Source organism: Lactuca saligna, chromosome 6 (assembly GCF_052625555.1).
Source record: "Lactuca saligna cultivar CGN05327 chromosome 6, ASM5262555v1, whole genome shotgun sequence".
In the NCBI taxonomy this organism is placed as follows: Eukaryota; Viridiplantae; Streptophyta; class Magnoliopsida; order Asterales; family Asteraceae; genus Lactuca; species Lactuca saligna.
Window position 1 is genome coordinate 42,655,898 of NC_136422.1, and position 7,595 is coordinate 42,663,492.

The following is a 7,595-nucleotide window of genomic DNA, read 5'->3' on the forward strand; positions in this document are numbered from 1 at the left end:
ACGATAGGCTATAAACTTTAAGTCGTGTGCTAGTGAAGAACTTAGGTTTTATTCTTGATTAGTTCTTAAGACTTTCAAGACCTTTAAGACTCCCACTGTCCTCTTGACATATAAGACTCTCTTGTCAAATATTCAAGGGATAGTATGGATTCTTTATCAAGACAAACGCTTCACATAGTTGGCCTAAGTTGGTCTTTGTTTTATCCAAAACATCACAACTTACCAACTTCAAATGAACAAGAGTAGGACACTTTTACTCTTACATTTGACACGTGTTTTAAACCTTCTTAAAGACATGTCACTCAAATTACAATCTTGGAGTATGACTCTAAGACTTGTATTGGAACGAAGTATGACTCATCTTCTTGATTTAACCATTTCAACAATTCAAGATCCCTTCTTCTTAGTCATAAGAATGCACTAAGACTTCCTTAGAGAACAAATTTTGATATGGTTTCTTAATCATTAAGATGATCACAAAACTGATACTAAAGTACTCTCCCATCTTTTCAGATTTGAGAAACTTTTATCCTTCTGCCTAATTTGATTCTTCTTATTCGCTCTGCCTTACATTGGAACATTTTCCAATGTCTCAGAATTACACTTAAGCTTGTAAGTATAACCATATTTACTGAAGTTTAGTAAATTATGACGAATAATCTTATTGATCTTTTGTGGTGGACTTGACCAGTGCACAAGAATGTGTACTCGATCGCTTAGTCCTTTACTTGACTCACACATCAATGTGAACAAGTAATTAGTCTTAATTTTCCAATACTTGAAAGTTCTCATTCATCATGCTATACAACTTGCATGATTCCAAGTTCCGGTCCAATTGAGACTTGGGTGATGAGAATCTTTCCTTATTTGGTAAATTTAGACATTACTACAAATGAAAGAATCAATTTCATATTTCCACTCTTGCTATTAATGGAATCATATAAGCAACAAATTTTCCTCAAATGCCATTGTAAGGATATTTTAAAATAAATAAAATAAAATTTTTTCTTTTATTTTAAAACTATGCGGAAAAACTTATCCTTACAATCCATATGAAAACTTGTTGTTATCTATTCCTAAGCAATATCTCATAACTCCTAAGAAGTAGCTCAGGAATCCGATTTTCAAACTACGCGATAGAAATCCATCTATGCGATCAGATTCAGCATATTCTTTCTTTAAGTTCCTTCACTTTTCTTTCATTCTTAAAACATTACCATGTGACCCAGTCACATCATGTATCAGGAATCTCAGAATAGAAACTTAACAGAGTTAGATTAGTGGACTTTACCTGAAGTAGAGTCAAACTTATTGACTTTAACATCCTTAGGTAAGTTTGGCAGCTTTGCAACTAATGACCCTTTCTTTGGCAATATAAACATATGGACCCTTTTGATAATGGTGCACGGGACTATCACAGACTTAGCTTTTCTCTTTACCATTTGTTCAACCGAGTTTACTATGGCCGATCCCTTTCCATTGGGAAGAGAATGCTCTACTAGATATCCAATGTCATCATTGTCAATGTCCATTAAGTTTTAAGGAAGTTGATCTTAACAAATAGATAAGATCATTAAGGGTCTTGTCATAGTCTGTTTCATAGGTGTTCCAAAAGAACTCACTATGTGACTTAGAAAGTAGTTGAACCACCAACTTTCTCAAGACTTTGACACCCAACTCTCCCGACTTGTCAATATGTGACTACATCTCCAAAATGTGATCACACCTAGACCTTGCCTTGCCAATAGGGATTGAGTGACCTTAAACTTTTCAAGAACTTGTGGGTTAGGGAGAATAATTGGAGGAGGTGAAAGAAGTATGATTTCCATGGAACATCATCTTCATTTAGGAAAGCTTGTTTCAAGAAATTTGGGAAGATCATAAATGTCTAAACCAGACATGTTTGGGAGATATTCAAGATAGTTGATCTTAAGGTCCTTAATATGACACCCAATATGAAATATTAAGGCTAGGACCCAAAAAACTATTTTATAACTTAGAAGAGGGATGCCGTAATCCAAGCTATAAAATATTTGAAGGTAGGTGAATGATGATTCACCAATTTCCACCATGAAAAACGAAATGTATTATTAGGTTTTAATTGGTTTTGAAACTCCTAGATATTTTGAGATTCATTTAACTATTCAATGGCATGTTTCAATCTCGAGTGTGCTCTTCAGGTTTTGTGACTGGGATGCCGAGTATCACAAAACAAGGTGTGAAGTAACCATGCAAATTACTTGGTACCCTTAAGTGTTTACCCCTCAATCGATGTGCCGGTTAACCACAAACACTCCATCGATACTATGATAAACATTAAGTTACCCTTTGCCTACCTTGTTAAATACGATTTAGTGTGCCGGTTAACCACACACGCTCCACTAACTGACTTAAACAAAGTGCAAAGTGTAATTTAATGGATTAGCACCTTATTCACATTTTTCTAAGTAACTAAGATTGGGTATTATTAAGAGTTTAGTTACTTAGTATTTATCATTAATACTATTAATGAAGGGAGAATTCTAGTCCTGTCAAACCCGTTCGGCTAATGACCCTCCACCAGTCAAGCAAGCAGTGGGTGAGAGTGGACACCCATTAAGTTGCCATTTTATAGGCAACAACCTTATACCTACCTTATAGACCGGCTTCGTGAATGAGGCGTACTAGCGGTAAGACTGACTTTACTCTTATACATATATATATATATATATATATATATATATATATATATATATATATATATATATTATTAACTTATAATATTATAAAGTATAAGGGTTGAATTTTAACTTTTAAAATTCTAAGGGCTAACTTGGAATTAAAGTATTCATAAGAGAAAAATTTACAAATTCCAAAACTTGAGGGCAAGTTTTGAAACTATTCAAAACTAATTAATTCCATAACTTATGTGTTTAAAGTAGTTTTAATCCAAAAACTCTTCAAGTTCCATAACTTATGGAAGACTTTAAACTAATAAAAGAATTAACTTTTCTTTATTTTTATAACTTATGGAATTAATTAAGGTCACACTTTTACTCTTTAATGAAGTGACTCTTGAACTTCCATAACTTGAGGACAAGTTATGGAGTCATAAAAAAAATATTCAATGACACAAGACTCTTCATTTTGTAACCATTACCAACTTTTATGAGTTTTATGAGTCTTTAATGTGACTCTTCATGTAACTTGAGGACAAGTTACACAAACACATTTTATACTCAACTCTTAGATTAAAATGGATTGAAAGCAACTATTTCAATTAACTTTTCTATTAATCTAAGCAACTCATAAGAACAAGATAATTCAAATCAAACTTTTTCATGTAATTAGTCTAAACCTTAAACTAATACAAAACATGAATCTATTGACAATTATCTTTGAAAATGGAATAGCATGAAGATTACCACATTAAAAAACAAGTTTATAAGTTCAAAAACAACTTAGGGTAATGTTCCTAGTCCATTTCTAGCCAAAAACCTCGAAAATATGTTGTTTGGGGTCCAACTCGTCGAGTGCATGAACCAACTCGGCAAGTTGGATCGAATTGATCACATTTTAGGCATGGACTCGCCGAGTCTCCTGATGGACTCGCCGAGTCTTATGATCAGACAGCAACAAATTCGTTTTTTCAGCTTCTATTGCAGGTATAACAAGAAAACAAGCCTAGGCTCTGATACCACTGTTGGGTTATGAGCATTCTAACACTCCTAAGTGTACATGCAACCCTAAATACCTTGGATCTATGTTTTCTGTAATATACATGCAAATATCAACTTTCCAAGGTATTGTTCTATTCTAGCATACTAAACTTTGAATAACACAAGTTAGAATAACATACCTTTTGTTAGTGCTTGTCTTCATGAAGCTTGAGTGCCTAGTGCCCCAAGTGTGACACCTCAAATGGTTCACACAACACCAAATACACTTAGAATAACTTGATAGAATTCTACACTTCATGAAATCGGCTAGCCCTCTCTTGAATCATACTAGTGCCGATTTTGTCAAGAATAAGATCTTTATATAGTGTTACAATTAGGGTAAACCCTAATTGTCATGACTTTCCATTTCCTTGGATCCATGGGTTCAAATACACCATGGAGCATCCATGGACCATCCTATGGGTTTTAGCCCAACTTGATTATCCATGGAGCATTAGCCCACTATACAAGTATGGATGATTTACACAATCAACCCATATACTTAATTAGTCTTCTTTTGATCACTTAATTAATCGTAGATTAATTCTTGATCAATAGTAATTAAATAATCTCATTATTCTTATTATTAATATACTAGAACTTATAATATATTAATAACCATAAGTGTCTTATTTCTCTCATTATAGTCTATCCAAGTGCATGATGCCATGCAACCCAAATGGACCATGCCGGGTCGGGTCAAGTCTTACCAATTATAGTTATGGACTTAGACATTAATCCAACAATAACTTCTTCGTTATAACTTGGATTTCGGCATTCTTTATATCTTCGGAATCCTTGTCACGACCACTACAACTTTCTTCATAGATATTGGGTTTATCTATTATTTTATTTTATTTTTGATGCTTATTTTCATTCTTAATTTATTATATCTTATGAAAAGTATAATGCACATAAAATCATATAATTCACATGATATTCAAGTAATTCCTCTTTATTACTTCAAAATAGGTTACAATTGTTGATCCTAACTATTACATCATCATACTAATGATTAGCCTAGAAACACGGGTGTTACACTAAGTATCTAGTTAGATAGTATATTTGAAATCATTTGACCATGGGTCTTATGAAAAATAAAAATCTTATTTACCAAGATAGGTGACGAAAACATCACTTGGTAATATGAATATATGTTGGAAGTTGTTCATAGTAATGGACGATTCAGATTAACCACAATACATGATAAAACCAACTTTGTTACCATCAAAAGGCTTGTACATGTTTAGGTTAATTAACATAAGTCTAAAACCTTTTAGGTGTTCAAAGGTCTTAAGAAATAAGAAAGTCTATTTTAACTATGCAAGACCCTTTTACCTTGACTCAAAAAGTGTTTCTAAGATGAAAGATTTAGGAAAGACAAGATACATTCTTGGAATGTAAAATCTATAGAGATAAAAAAAAGATGAATGTTAAAGTTTTAAATCTTAATGCATATATAGACAAGATCTTGAAAGAGATCAAGATACAAGATTCCTTTGAACAAATCTAGGCAGTGTCATAGGGAACCATTTTGAACTTGCCTAAAGAAGGACCTAACACATAGATTTAAGCTAGAGAAAATGATTTATATTCTATGTTCTTTGAACAAATGAATCCATAATTTATGCCATATTATGCACAAGAATAGGCTTATTTTTATCTTGTAAACATATCATAAGATACTAATAAGATACATGGAAAAGTCATCATGTGACTATAAGGACATTCTAAGAGTACTTAAGAAGAATTGAGAGAATGTAGATGAGTTAATCGGTTAGAAGAAGATCTTTATGTAAAGAGACACACAAGATGCTGATTTCAAAACAAATTAGTATAATTATGAACTATAATTGGGTTCTAAATTCATTAAGATTGAACAAAGAGTTTTGTTGGAATGAGGTCCAAGCAAAACATAATTGCATGGTCTACTACAAAATTATAATACACCACTACTTCAGAAGTTGTAATCAAATATGATTGTATGAAGAAATTCATTGAAAAACTAGTTGATTCCTTCCATTAAAGGATGGCCTAGAAATATTTTGTGACTTCAAGAATATACTTAATCAACCTAAGAAACTCTATGTCACATCAGAACACCAGTCATATTCTCTAAGATATTTGATTGTACTTTGAAAAAAGATATATATGGAGATGTTCGTATTCATAGAATTCACAAAAATTAAATTTAACTAGATCCATTAATAAAGTCCTTCTTTATGCTAAGTATGAAAGATCAAGCTATAGCTAAAGGTCTTTGTTATTCTAGAAATGAGATTTGATTTGAATTTAGCATTTGGATATTGGAACATTGTGACAACAACTATCATACTGTTTTGATATATTGGGATATGATCTTCACATTGATACTTGTTGTGTTCTATATGAACATGTTAATCCATAAATAATATAATTATTCTAAAAGTTCAAAGTCGGTCATAAGTGTGGGAGCAATTATGAAGTAGAGTAAATGTCACTATAGCCCATTCAACTATCATCATTTATCCTATTTGGTCACTAAAGTTTTTTTTTTTTTTTTTTTTTTTTGCTCAATAGGTCATTAAACTTACAACTTACAACTTACATGTCTATTTAGTAATTTTCGTTAGTTTTTAATAGATCTTCCGTTAACCAGTTATTATAATTTACAAAAATGGTCCCTATGATTTGAATTTCTTTCGTGGTTGGTCCCATACCAGCATAGTTCATCACCGACGTCACCATCGTTCAATTCTAACAACCACCACCCTTCACATTGGGCAACCCCATCAATTATTATAATCAACCTTTCTCTTACATCCAATTCATATACATAATATTTCTGTCTCTATATATAGAACCTCATTCTTCTTCCTGCTCCTCTCTTCTTCAAGAACACTAATTACAATGGAAGGAAGTTCCACTGATGATCAAAGTACAACTACAGAAACAACATCAATAGTTGCAGCACCAGTGACTACGCCTCCACTGATCGGCAGTAGGGGCAGCATGGTTCTTGACACTGATGAAGCGGGTTTGGAAGCTAGTTTCTTGAATTCTCATTCAAAAGTTGAGATCGTCGATATGTTGAGGAAACACATATACAATGATGAACTAGAACAAAGTAAGAGAAGCTACAGCTTAAACAAAACCCCTTTTTACAAAACACTTTAGATCGTGTGACAAATTGGTTAACACCCGGTAACAAATTTTTAAGAAGACAGTCACCCCCAACGACATTGGAAAACTAAACCGGTTAGTGATATAAATCAGCATGCAGAGAATCACTTCTCGTTGCAAACTAGAAGCACTTCCAAAGGTTTTCTTTTACATTTCGAAGACATCAGGATGAAAGTATGGAGATTTCGTGATTTCGTTACTCATACTTTAATAGTAGCCAGAGCTACATTTTAACCAAAGGTTGGAGCTGATTTGTAAAGGACAAGAAATTAAAAGCCGGTGACACTATGAGATTTCGGAGATCCACGGGTTCAGACAAAGACCTTTACATCGACCAGAAGACAAAAAAACGGGTCAGGTAGTTCCAATATTCAAGAACAAGCAACTTTACAACATGTTCAAGAATAGTAGTGGTGCAGGTGACAAGCGATGCTAGTAAATGACCAACCACAAAAGAAATTGAAATCATAGGGACCACTCATGTAAATTATAATAACTGGTTAACGGAAGATTTGTTAAAAACTAATGAAAGTGACTTAATAGACATGTAAGTTGTAAGTTTAATGACCTATTGAGCAAAAAAAATATTTTAGTTACCAAATAGGATAAATGACAATAGTTGAATGGGTTATAGTGACATTTACGCTTACGAAGTAAGAAAAATATGAATTTGATTGGTTGACTCTCATAAGATGAAAGTATACAAACAGTGGTAACTAATATTCATAGGTACTA

The 7,595-nt window shown here is 32.8% G+C and overlaps 1 pseudogene; it reads left to right on the forward strand.

Moving 5' to 3' along the window:
- Positions 1-6,587: 6,587 nt before the first annotated feature.
- Positions 6,588-7,222, forward strand: LOC145002486 (AP2/ERF and B3 domain-containing transcription repressor RAV2 pseudogene; annotated as a pseudogene).
- The last annotated feature ends 373 nt before the right edge of the window (positions 7,223-7,595 follow it).